Below are 13432 nucleotides of genomic sequence, written 5' to 3'. Positions count from 1 at the left end.
TAATATTATTTCAATTGGGGTTACCATAATAAAGAAATAAAAAAATAGAAAGCCTAAATATCTGTTTAATGTATGCATATCTATTCTCAAGCATATTCTTAACAACATAAAATGAAATGTTCATGCAAGTATTCAGTTCTGTAACTGTTAATGAGGGCTTTACCACTATCTTCTTTATTATGAAATACATAACTTTTAATCCTCAGTTAAGTACTCCATTGAGTCTTGGTTTGAATGTCCTGTCAATCAACATCCTACATGGTACTGATTCTCTGCTAACCAGGGTTACTGGATCTAGGAATCGCGGTAACCCGGTAAAGCTTCCTATATCTTCATTCCTAAGAGCCGTTTATCATCTTGAGCTGGGATTTTGTTGTTTACATGATATCAAAAAGAGGCAACCTAAAGGATTTCTTGCACTTAGGACCTACTTTCCCTGACATCCTCTGTGAAGAAAACAGTCCTGCTTCCCATGATAGTCTGAACAATCACCCCTCCTAGAACCGTTATTCCTTCTTTATCCTGTTGATTCAAGGACAGCAAGGCCCAATGTGGCTAGGAAGAAGTCTTATATTCTAGTTCAATAAAAATATTCATGTGCCTTCTGGTAGCACTTGAAATGTTTAAGTCTTTGATGGTTGGATCAGTGTTTCTTTGATAGAGGTGATTCCAAAGTCTTTCATTCGACCTTTCCAAATTGAATAGGTCTCATTTTGTAAGTTTGGGAACCAATGTAGGGATTTTCTTAACTTGTAAGTATGACTATCTGAATTATGCATTTTAGGTCTTGGGAAATAATCACAAGATAAGTTTAGAATAAGTTGAAAGACTCTATCAGATTCAATATAAGTTGAAATTTGGCTAAATCTCCAGTGATCCTCTGACCTCTATAAGCCTCCACTTTAACTGGAGTGCCACGTTGTCTTTATGAATATCCTAAAATTAATGACAATTCTAAGATAGCATTTAGCAGACCCAGAATGTTCTGATTATTTCATTTTCTCCAATGTACCATACCCTAGTAAAAGGCCTGAAGGCCCTTTGCAGAAAGATGGGACAAAGTTTGATAGAAAAAAATTCAATATTGTAACAAAGTCATTACATAGGTGTCTAGTTATTCTTTTAAGAAGTTCCTAATCTGTAAACTGGTTAAATTCCTAAAATTGTTTGATCTTTCGTAATTCCAAATGGCCTACACAAGACTAAGAATCTAATTTGGAAGAACTCATAGACAATACTCGGGGCAGGCAGAGATGCTGTGGGAGAGATAGCTATTGTATTTATTGAATAAGCTCCTAGGGAGTTACTCATTATCCAAAAAATAGCTTCTCACCTGTGCCCACACAAGTGGACCCGATGAAACCCTGTGGGTCACAAGTGATAACATAAAACAAAAGGACAGAAAGTGGGAGAGGTCATTTTGCCATCAAGTGAGTGCATGGTGAACAAGGAAAGAAGATAAAATACGTGTATAATAATGTCAATGTCAAACAATAAATTAATTAAGAAGTAATAACCTCATAAACCTTCATCTACTTCTATTTTGGTTAAGTTTCTAATTTACTTGTCTGTCTTTCTTGCTTGATTGCTTACTTTTTTTTTTTGCTTTGTTCTTGTTGTTTTTATTTTGTCTAGTTTTAATAATTAGAATTTCAGCAATTTTTTTCTGCTCTTAACAATGATATCTCTCAAAATTATTCAAGAAATAATGGTATTTAAAGACAAACACTAAGGCAATTCAGGACAGCAATAAAGAAAAAATTTAGTGGAATATTATATATGAGAGAAGAAAGACAGTTTAATTTATGAGATTATAAGAAAGAACACTTCGCATGAAGGGAACAAATAAGCATACAATTTGGTAAGGAATCAAGCACATTCTATGTAGCAAACCAGCAAATTCTTAGTACTATGAAAATAAAAGAAAAAATAGTTTTAATTAAATCTACAGGATCATATGAATCAACAATTCCAACTAACAATAACCTTAAAAGCAAATAGACTCAACTCATGAAAAATAAGATACAGAAAAATTGACTAGATCACAAAACAAAATCTAGCTTCATGTTGTCTGATAGCACTATGAAAATGCAAATGTATGTCACATCTAACTAGCAAAAATATTCAAAACTAAGAGATAAAGGATGGAAATCAAATTACTAAGAAAGTAGAGGCCATAAACAAGTATGTATAAAATTTTTATGTTTATGTATGAATATATATATATATATGTATCTGTAATAAGTAGATTCTGAACCAAAGTTTGTTAGAAGATAGTGAGAGAGAAATATAATTAATGATGCTAATTGAATTTTTAATTTATGTAGAAGTTATTAAAAATGTAACTATCCATGCACTGAATATTGGAGCTCCAGTTTCATAAAGCAAACATAAAAAAAGTATAAAAAAGTCAAGCAGAAAACTTTACTATCCTCCTCTCCTTGGCCTGTCTTTCAAATTAAAAGTCAAAAAAGAAACTTTAGAACCAAATTATACCATAATCAACTAGGTTTGACATAGGTCTACAGAACATTCCATCAGATGGAGGATACATACACCTCAAAGTGGTCCACAGAATGTTCTCTAAAATTGATCACATTATAGATTGCAATGTAAACTTTAAGAAATATAAAAAAACCCTAGAGTTAGTTTCTTGTAACTTATCAGAAAAGACCACAATGGAATGAAAATAAAAGTATACAATGAAGAAAAGCTTAGAAATTACATGAATATTTGTAGATTAAATAATACACTCTGTTGAAGAAATGCAGACATTTTAGCATACCTAGTAACAATAAAATTATACCACACTATGAAAGATTGTCTAAGATAAGACAAGGTAATTCAAAGTTTATAGATATAGGTGACCACATTAAGAAAATAAAAAATCAAAGATTTCCATCAATCCAGTAATCAACTACACACCTCTAGCAAAATGATAAGCCCAACCCAGGTCAAGTAACTTGCAATAAAAAGCAAATATGCGTATTAGAGTGACTGGCTATCAGTGACTGAAAAGAGCCTGGTACATGGGCTTGTGAAAGTTGCTTAGCTATTAATGAATCAGAACTAATTTTGGCTTTCAACAAAGTGCTTTACACTTTCACAGCTTCTCTCCTGGTAATTTCTTATTCCCAGTGCTATGCTTAGTCATACTGGAGCCTGAAGCAAAATGATACATGAGTAACACTAATCCTGTGCTTATTTAAAATTTTGATATTTGCTCACCATGGGTTTATTTGCATAAATTTTAATTTGAAAATCTGATTAAAATGTTACATATCCTGATTACTGGATTTTTGTTCCTCCTCATATTTTGTGATCATGAAAGGGCCTCATTTACCTTACTGTAATCTTGGCTCTGACTGCCCTATTAGACAACATGTAACTCTAGTCTTAGAGTATCCCAACCACTCCACACTCCAAATTATACATTGTGATGAATTAGTCAAGTTGTCACATCAAAACACAACCCATGGTGATTCTTATCTGCCAATTTGAGAATAGAAATGGGCTTACAATCCTTTGAATTTTTGATATTAGAATAATGGAATATTTTTCCAATTTGAAGAGATACTAATTTTTAAATATAGTACAGTTTTCAAATTATCTGAAAACTTAAATATTAACTGTTGGCATACAAAAAAGTTCCACAATATCCCGGAATGGAGATTATTCATCTGGGGATAAACTCACAGAGTAGTGATCTGCAGTACTCTGCATGCACTGGGAACTGGAACTGTATCAGCAGCCAAGAGGTCCATGAATGCTTTTTGTCTGCATTTATTGTACATGAGACCATGCTCAAAATGGACTGGTACCTTAAAGACTATTTGTTGAAGGAGTTCTTACAGCACCTCCCCTTTTTACTATATAAGTGAGTTCTAAACCTAATACAAAACTATATTTAAAAAAAAACAAATATCAACTATTGTCCAGGGAAAAGAAAATGTAAAAACATGTATAAGAATAAAATTACAACCAGCATGAACAACATCAAACAAGAAACATATGCTAAATGTTTTGATAGTTATCATATCCTAAGGAATCTAAGTCTTATATTTTAAATGTCTTGGCCAAGTCATGAGAGGAAAGTAACTATGACTATTTAGTCTTCAACTCCATCAAAGACCTGAGAAGGGAAGTAACATTACTTGAGTAAACAAGAACTGCAATTGAGAAACTTCCAAAAGGTGCAAGAAATGATGGAGACAATTGGCTACCTGGGCAATTACCCAAAGTCCCATTTGCAATGTGAGGACAACCAACTTTTGGCTAGAGTAACTGACAGACCATTTTCAGAGGCAGGAAAATTTGAAAAACCATCTTTCCCTGCCATGGAAAGTTTTGGCAGTCTTTTTGCTTGTATATTGCATGTTCAGTCTGGACACAATACATTTTGTCAGAGGTTGAATCAGCAGTTCTTTGCCCAAAGGCCAATTTTGCCAAGAAGGAAACAAGCTCCAAGTGGAGTATCTTGGTCCCAAAATTCTCTCAGGAATAGATAGGTGCTGTCAGGAGCAAGTATGTCTCATATTAACATATTCCTAAATTATTTAAATTCCATATTCTATAGTTCTTTGAAGTGTTTGAAGATTACCTATGTATATGGAATATAAGCTCTATGTATTTAAAGAACCTGACTCATCTAACTATAAGTATGACAAATGTGGATGCTTAATGGCCTCTAATTTTTAATACTGATATACTAAGGCTTCATATTAAAAAAATTAAACAATCTTTAAGCAAATGTGCAGCCAATGAGGACAATGACCTCTAAATGTAAACAATAGTATTTTGACCAAAGTTAGAAATATATAGTGTAATATGATCCTAAAGTTGCATCAATAAACCAAAATTCAAACCATAGTAAAATATTCATTTCTATATCATATCTCTCCTCCTTTTAGAAATTACCTTTGACCATTAAACATTTATAACCAACCCTTTTAAAATGAAAATAAACATTTATAATCAACTATTTTGAGAATTTAGGATAGTTTTTTCCAGCTGCTTCCTGCTTTTTGTGGGTGAAGAACTTTTAGGGTTTAAGGAATTTTGGGTGGGTCTTGTTCTATTTAAACCACATTAGCTTAAAAGGAATCTACTGAATCTTATCTTCTGTGGAAACAAGAGCAGAAGCTCTTTTCCAAAGCAATATATCCTTAGACCCAAATTTTAATGTCAAGATATCCTTAAAATGCATATGTTGGTTTAGTCTAGCAGCCCCCAGAATCAAATATCTTCCTTCAGTCCTGATAATCTATGTATTTTCCATCTTTACATGTCTTATTTTTCTTTACTCCTTTAATCTATGACTGTCTTTACTCTTCTGTGTTACTTTTCCTGTCTCTTTAAAGACTTTGTTTTATTTCTTAAACCTATTTGCTTCTTTTTTTTTCTCTCTCCCATGCCTATGTACATTTATTCAACATTGTGACCCATTCAGAGAGCTTTCTGATCTGAATCTGTCTTTATTGAATATCTGTAATCATTTTCTGAACAGGGGTGCTTTTTTTAATGCTATGTAGGTGTGGCTAGGACCAACTCCACAGCCCTGTCTGTTTGCTCCACCCAATCCAACACTGCAGAGGTATGTGAGCCAGGCTCAACATGCCAACTCCAGTGATGTAGCAGGTTTATGTCATCGCCATTTAGCAATTAGTAGCAAGCTTCTCACAAAAATCATTTAAATGCAGGAACACCTGAAATAGCCAGAGCTGTTTATGCAACTCTCACAAATAGGAAGCTTTCTTTTAAAGGAAGAGTGCCTTTGCTTGCTGCTACCAAACAGATCCCACCTGAGAAAATGCTGCCAAGAAGCCATTTTTTACTCTGTTCTTCTGTGTCTAGAATTCCTTTTTAAGCTCTCTCAGGTTTTATGTTGATATAGTTGCCCAATGTTCTGCATGCCATTTTGTTGGCATACCAAAGAGTTCCACAGTAGCCCAGAATGGAGCAAAACAAAGGTCTATTTATCTAGGGATAAACTCACAGAAAGAGTAGAGATCTACAGTCCTCTGTGTACACTGGGAACTGGAAACAAATCCAACAGCCAAGAGGCCCATGTACACTCTTTGTCTGCATTTATTATACATGAGACCATACACAAAGTGGTATTTTAAAGGCTATTGACTAAAGGAGTTTCCATAGCACTTAATCACTCCAAATTTTCAACCAGTGACTACATACAAAAAAAAATGGAGTTGGGATCCATATTAGGTCTTCCGGCTTTAACTGATGAAAATGTATATTCACAAAGCATTTAGTACCAATAGACCATTCCTTACAGTTTGTGTGTGTGTATGTGTGTGTGCATGTGTGTGTGTGTTTTCTATTGCTTTTACTGATCTATACATTTTCTATGTGGTTTCAGGAAAGTAATTATCAAATTTGTTGGACAAAGATTTGAACACTAACACTTCTCAGAATCTTTAATATACTAATGTTCTCCAGACATTTTAAGAGCAATGATAGCATGTTGTACTTCTTAATATACCTGATAATTGTACTCTCTTCCATAACTCTCTCTCTCTCTCTCTCTCTCTCTCTCTCTCTCTCTCTCTCTCTCTATCTCTGTGTGTGTGTGTGTGTGTGTGTGTGTGTGTCTGTATACAGTTGGACTTTTACGTAGACTGTCACAGCACAATTGTTTCAAGAATAATCTTTGGAATATGCATCTCTAACAGACTAGTGAAGCTTGGAGTTTGCTTTATTGAAAGTGTTTTCGAGGTGGCATGTAATTCAGTCCTTAATTATACTACCTTGCTCTTCAGTAATTGCTCAATAACCCCAAAGCCCAGCTAAGATTATTCTTGTGCATGAGAGAAATATTGAAAATTAATCAATTGTTTTTTCAAGTGCTAATTTATTAGAATAGATTTTATCTTTCTGATCAACAAACACATTTTTCCAGTAGATTTTTTTTGGGTGATTATTTCTTGGGCAGTTGTTATTCATTTAATGGAGAGGTGTCTACTAACCAGTCATATCTGGCACAGATACATGCTCATCACTTTTGGATCTGATACCTATGACCTAATTAATTCAAAGAAAATTTTAAACTCAAAACTTCTTTCTTGCCATAACTCTATTTTCCCATACATACATACCATTTAATCTCACCATTGTAGAAACCTAAAAATTACACAGTTCTTCAAATTTTGTTTTTCCACGACCACTCATAGAAATAACTTTTAGGGGGCCCTCATTCCCAATTAGTAATTTGATAAAAAAAAAATCCATGAGCTGAATAATATATAGATTTTAGAGCTGATATTTATAACACTGAATTTTAAATTGTAGGTAAATTTCTACAGAATGTGATAACCATGTTTTTTATTATAGAAAAAGGGTTGAACCCTGACCACAATTTACATCATTGCCCTAAAATCCACTGTCATCCCTTTTGTTCTAGGTGTGGAGACTTTGATAATGGGTCAAGGTGTGAAGATACAGCTTTCAAATTTCAAAAGAAGCATGCACAACCTGTATGGTTATGTTCCTAAACTGAGTTCTCAGATCTGAGCATCCCATATGAACTTCATCCATTGTCTCAGCTGCGAGCTTGAGATCTACTTTGATTAGAAAGGAATTTGTCCATCTTCAGTAGCTTCTTTAGCAGAATTACTTCGTGAGCTTGGGTTTTTCAAAATAAAAAAAGGTAATTGTTGTTTATAAAATATTATGATGGCAGAGTCTGTAGCAACTAAAAACATCCCAGTGTTTGCTGCAAGGCATGAGGAGACGGTGACACAGCTCATTTCCCCAGCTCAGCTCTCTTTGCTGCCGTGTAAAACACTTATTTCAAAGCACGCCACAGCTTAGAACTGTCGTGATCCCCATTAATATAAAATCATTGACCCCTGCTCCCGCTGGTGCGACTAAATTACATTCTGCTGCTCAGCAGCAGCCGCACATGGGGACAGCGCTTTTAGTCATCACCAGGTGCCTTGATGCCAGCACAGCCCCTCCTAAGCCCAGGGTTTGCCTTTAATGAGGATTAGGCACCTTCAAAGATCTAGGAGGACCCACTCCCAGGATGGAAGCCTTTCTAATGGCATCTGTGCTTATGGTAGGCAGTAATTTAGTGTCTCACCGGAGACTGAAGAGAGAGATTCATTCCTTGCCTCTAAGAAATTGTGAGAATGCATGGTTTTGTGATTTATATTCTCTCTCTCTTCCCCCACCATAACAAATTCAAGAGCATTATGCTTACAAGTACGTTTTTATTAAATGTAGGACTTGAGTGTGGTTAAAAAGCATCCTAAATTGTGGCAGGCAGGGAAATTACTCTTTTATATCATTTTTGTTATGTGCTATTAACAGGAGTGAATCCACTCACAGTGCTAAACACTAAATTTACCTTTTTTATTTCAGGTGGTGGAAATTCTGTCCAAAAACTTTTTAGCTCCTGCTTTGAGCGTGATGCTTTCTGACTTGCATGGTCTTGCTTTCCATCAGCCTCTGAGCCTGTAGTCCTGTACTTTTACACAGCACACTTGCCCTTCAAGGTAAAGACTACAGTGAGCCTTCTGTAATGGGTATGGGATTTGCAGGAATGCTGTCTGTATAGCTGGAGTAATCATTCTTGTCTGGACAGTTAGGTAGTGAAATGTAGAATATAAAGCACACAGAAACCGTTGGGAGGCAGGCATAAATTCTCCCTTTTGTGGATTGCATTAGAAATGAAAAATATGATTGAAAATCATGTACACATGTGCCATTAAAACCAGTGTGACTGTATAAATGAATATGCATATGTTCACATCCTTATATGTTGTTTGCTTAGATTAGTTGTGTACCAGCACACTGTTACAATTTCAAAAAAATTATTAGTAGTATGAAATCTATAGTTTCAAGTTTAATTTGTAAAAAACAATGAGATGTCTTTGTCGGGTGATAAATGCAATTTATAAAACCAATAAAAGTGGTTCAAGAAAATTTAAACTATTGTTACTCTCTCAATTTTATCTTTTTGTCACTTTTTTAGCAGTGGGCCAAATGGTATTTGGCATCAACACTTACGTTTTAGTTTTAAAACAAAACTGTTCAGTCTCTTACTCCACATGGCTGAAACCAGTCAGCAGTGTAGAGTGGGGGCAGAGTTTAATCAATACTGTGATGCTCACATATGCTCTGGGTGGAGGCTGTCTGAATTCTCTATGATTCCTATCAGAAAAAAAGAAATTAAGTTTTATGGCCGCAGGGACAATCTACAGAGAGTTCTTAGTAAATGGAGAGAGGTTAAATGGACTACACTATTTAATTACAAAATGTGTAAGTGCTATTTGTTGATAAAATCCATTTTCAATAGAACTCACAAAAGCCAACAGTATAATAAATGGGAAATTTTTTCCAGTAGCATATAGCTCTGTCCTACATAAATAAATAAAATGTAAGTAGTGTAAATAAAAATAAGATTTCTCACCATATTTCTTAAAAGATTTTTTTTTTTAATCTGAAATTGTGTTTTCCCTAAAGTCTAATTTGGGTTTCATGAAATTCAGGGTTTGGATGATCAATGCGCATCTGAAGGCTGAAGCGCAGAGAGCTTTCTTTGTAGAAGGGTGTCCTAACCCCAGTCGCACGTCTGCTAATTTGGCCTTTCTCTTAATCTCAGAAGAACTTGCAGAACAGAAGTGAAACTATGTGCATGCTAATGGCTGCACTCCACAAGCTCCACTCTCCCCAAGAGTGTCTGGTGTGCAAAGCCGAGCTGGAACAAAGATACACTAATTATTCCCCATTAATTTGTCTGCTTGAATGGTCCTAAATACCAGAGTGATTAATTAGCGAGAGGCAGCCGGGGCAGGATGTCACACCCTTCTCTGCGTTTAAGTGTCATGAGGTTGTGCTCAAGTGTTGACAACAGCATATCTTTAATTTTCTCCAAGAAGGAAAGTTTAGTCAGTACAATTAATTTGAGCTTGGTCGGCTTGCAGGGCTAAATGTAACACGCAGAATGATATTTCTGCTGCATGAGCGTTTTTGGTTTTGCCTCCTTAGGGTGGAGTAAAACTTTTTTTGGAAACTGAGTTACTGAGAAGTCTATTTCTACAATTGTTTCAAATTAGCCTAATTACTTTTGTGCATTTTGCAGCAAAAATATGGATCATAAAATAGCTAGAAAGTATTATTGATAATAGGCTGGGGTGGATTTAGATGAATGGATAGATAAGAATCACAGGCAATGGGTTGCTTTACAATTTGATTTCCTTTTAATAAAATGCAATATGTTCTTCTAGAATAAAATGTACACACAGATGTGAAGAATGGTATGGGATAAGTTAAAATATCAAACAATTGATTAGAAACACAGATTTAAAAAGCTGCTCATTTTGTCCAGTGTTTTCAAGATAGACTTTGATGATGAGATTTTCAAGTCTAATAAACAATAGTTTAGCTAGATTTGTTTTCTAACAGGCAACATATTTAAGTTAGTTGTAACAAAAAATAATAACAACATAATAGATGGTATTTTAACACTTTTATTATATATATATTTATAATTTTGTCAAACTGTTGGGAATATTAACTTCATTTTCAAACTCTTATATACTGTTAAGAGAAATGAATTAAAAGTTGCGGTTGTTCCTAGTAATTTCCTCAGTTTTAAATATCAAAATATAAACATGACTAAGAAGAAAAATACACACAACATATGCAGTAGTGGATTTCATTTTTTACTTTATATGTTTTGCTGTTACAGAAATTTTTAATTAACTCATTTTTCTATGGCTATGATACTCTGTTGAAACCCAGACTGTGCCATATAAGCCACACATGGCTGTTCTCTTGATTCTTTCACAGACTCCCTCCAGCTCTATACAAACCCCAAGTCTCCTCAGCAGCAGGGGTGTGAGCGCTGAGGGAGGGAAGATCTCACCCCTCTTGTCTATCCTGTATGTCATTGTCATCACTTGTCAGCGTTTCCCATGCACCATCACTTGCCATGCTGTGCCCCACCGGCAGCCTGTTTCATGACCTCCCTGGCATTGTTCTCTCTTTCTCCACTGTCCACAGCACTGTTTTGGGTTGTAGTGTTTCCCACAGTGTGGACTCTGTAAGACGGGATCACTCTGGCAAATGAGGTTGACGAAATGTGTTTGTTGGAGTAACTTGCACTAAACACTTCTCACTAAAACGTTCCCATGTCTTACTGTATCTTCTTTCCTCTCTCCCAGTCCGAATCTACAATTCCTCTACAGAATTTTACAATATACTCTTTACTGCGTCAGCATGCTGAATATGACCAGACCTCAGGTGCAGATCCTGGTTTTTCTGTCTATTTAATTTTTAATTTCATGCAGAAAGTAACCCCCCCATACACAAAACAAAACCAAATAAACAAGCAAAAAACTCAGCATTTAATCTTGAGTCTCATTTGCAAAATAGAATTGTGAATATCTACTCCATTCAAATCCATATGTAACCAGCATGAACCTGCATTTGGTATAGTACTTTGTTAATGCAGATAAAATAAAAGTATTCCCTTTTACAGTGTGGTGTACTAAATATCTGCCATATTCACAGCAACATAAAATAGTTTAATACATATGTAATGTGAAACATTCTGTTAATTTCGTCTATCCAACAATAAAATCTAGGAGCGCTTGTAATGGCGTTGGATCTCTTCATACCAGAGGAAAATTTTCTGTCACTGAACTATCTCACTGTAGTTCTGAGACACGTTTATGATGTTGGAGAGAAGAACAGCAGCAAAAACCCAGGGCAAACTTGCTGCAAAATGAAAGCTAACAACCGTTCCATCATTTCCTTCTTGCCCTGGATGTATATGCTGCTTCCCTGGTGTGAAGATGGAGACTTCTTTCTCAATTTAATGTTTTGCTTTTCCTGTAAGACACAACTACAGAAAACACTCGAATATCTATGATCTGGTCATTTTGATCCTTGTTGCTTCTTACTGGATCTGTGGGCATGCAATGCTTTCTGATAGTAAGAACACATTGATAATCTGAGCATCACAAAATGTCCCTGGGGATGTTTTTTATCTTCTGGTGCAGCTCAGGACTTTGTGGCTTCCAGGATTTACTTCCTGGCATGTTGAATGCCTATTCCAATCAAACTTCCAGATTATACAAGCCTTCCTTTTTTTTTTAAACACACCTATAAAAATACTCAGATGAAGGATAAGAAATTAATTCTTAGGAACTATAGTTATTAATGATTTGCTGTACAGATAAAGTAATAGGATATTAATAAATCAACCATCATAATAATTTAGTTTAATTTGTTGCCTCCACAGTGACACATCAAGACAATATTCATTCCTATATCATTAAATAGTTTAGGGAAGAACTGTATTTGTATGCATCTTTATCTCATTCTGCTTGTATTCATCACTTTACTACATGAATTAGGGTGTTACTGTGTACATAGTGAAAGATATTTACAGTTTTCATTTTCTAATTTTTAATAAGTTGATTTTGAAATATTCACTGCCATTATCAAGTTTAAAAGTACAGAAACATAAGATGAGATTGGCACTTAAAAAAATATTAATAATATTTCTTTTACTTTTCTTTAAATTATATGGACTGTACATTTTAAATCAAGTTCAGTGCACATTCTGTACATGCAACAGGCATTCATAAGCCAATTTCCATTTTTATTCCTCCTCATTTACACCCTTCCCCAACTTAGTAAATTTGCATGAAGTCAAATCTTATCTTACATAAATGAAGGCAGCACTACTATTTGTCTCTGAATATATGATGTATTTCGCTTGATATAAGTATTCTGATTCTACCCATTTTTATGGCTGACATATTTCATTCTTCTTTATTGGGGAATAATAAGCATATGTAGCACATTTTCTTTAATCATTCATTTCTTAATAAACATATAGTCTGTTATAATATATTGGCACTTCTGGGTAGGGCTACAGTAAGTATCAGTATGTAAAATATCACTTTGCTATGCTGATTTATTTTCATATGTGCAAAATTTGCAGTTACTAATAATATCTAATTATTCATTTATTTGTACATTTCTGACACAATTTACTTTTTGCTTTTATCAAAAAATAATAACTATTCCAAGATGAGGTATTATATCATTGAAGTTATTGTAAACATTGTCCTGATTTCTAGAACCAGGATTTATCAAATTAAAAACATAACGAATGATGTATGCAATAGGAGAAGAGATAGACTATAGAGTAGAGAAAAGTATTTGTCAAAACTTTCTCTGACAAAAATATTTGAATACAGAATATATAAGAAGTTTAAAAAATAATTAACCACTGTACCAAAATCATGTAACTAATTGAGATTTAATAATAATCATTTTCTAATGCAGCTAAGGATGGAGCATAATAATTTTGAGACCTACCAGCACCTGTGATCATCACTGGAAAAAAAAGTAATTAACCAAGTTTAAAATGGACAAATAGCCAGGCGGTGGTGGC

General features: G+C 34.5%; 1 long non-coding RNA gene across 1 annotated transcript in view; it reads left to right on the top strand.

The window, feature by feature from the left end:
• The first annotated feature begins 7431 nt into the window (after nucleotides 1-7431).
• The window catches only part of LOC113457731, a 21461-nt gene continuing 15460 nt past the window's right edge, over nucleotides 7432-13432 (top strand). The window contains exons 1-2 of the long non-coding RNA XR_003378239.1: nucleotides 7432-7663; nucleotides 8380-8513. This is a non-coding gene — a long non-coding RNA (uncharacterized LOC113457731). The remainder of the gene's footprint in view (nucleotides 7664-8379; nucleotides 8514-13432) is intronic.

The sequence above is a fragment of the Microtus ochrogaster genome, linkage group LG5 (assembly GCF_000317375.1).
Source record: "Microtus ochrogaster isolate Prairie Vole_2 linkage group LG5, MicOch1.0, whole genome shotgun sequence".
Lineage (NCBI taxonomy): Eukaryota > Metazoa > Chordata > Mammalia > Rodentia > Cricetidae > Microtus > Microtus ochrogaster.
Note: the sequence above shows the minus strand (reverse complement) of the source record. Positions and strands in the feature narration are given on the sequence as shown.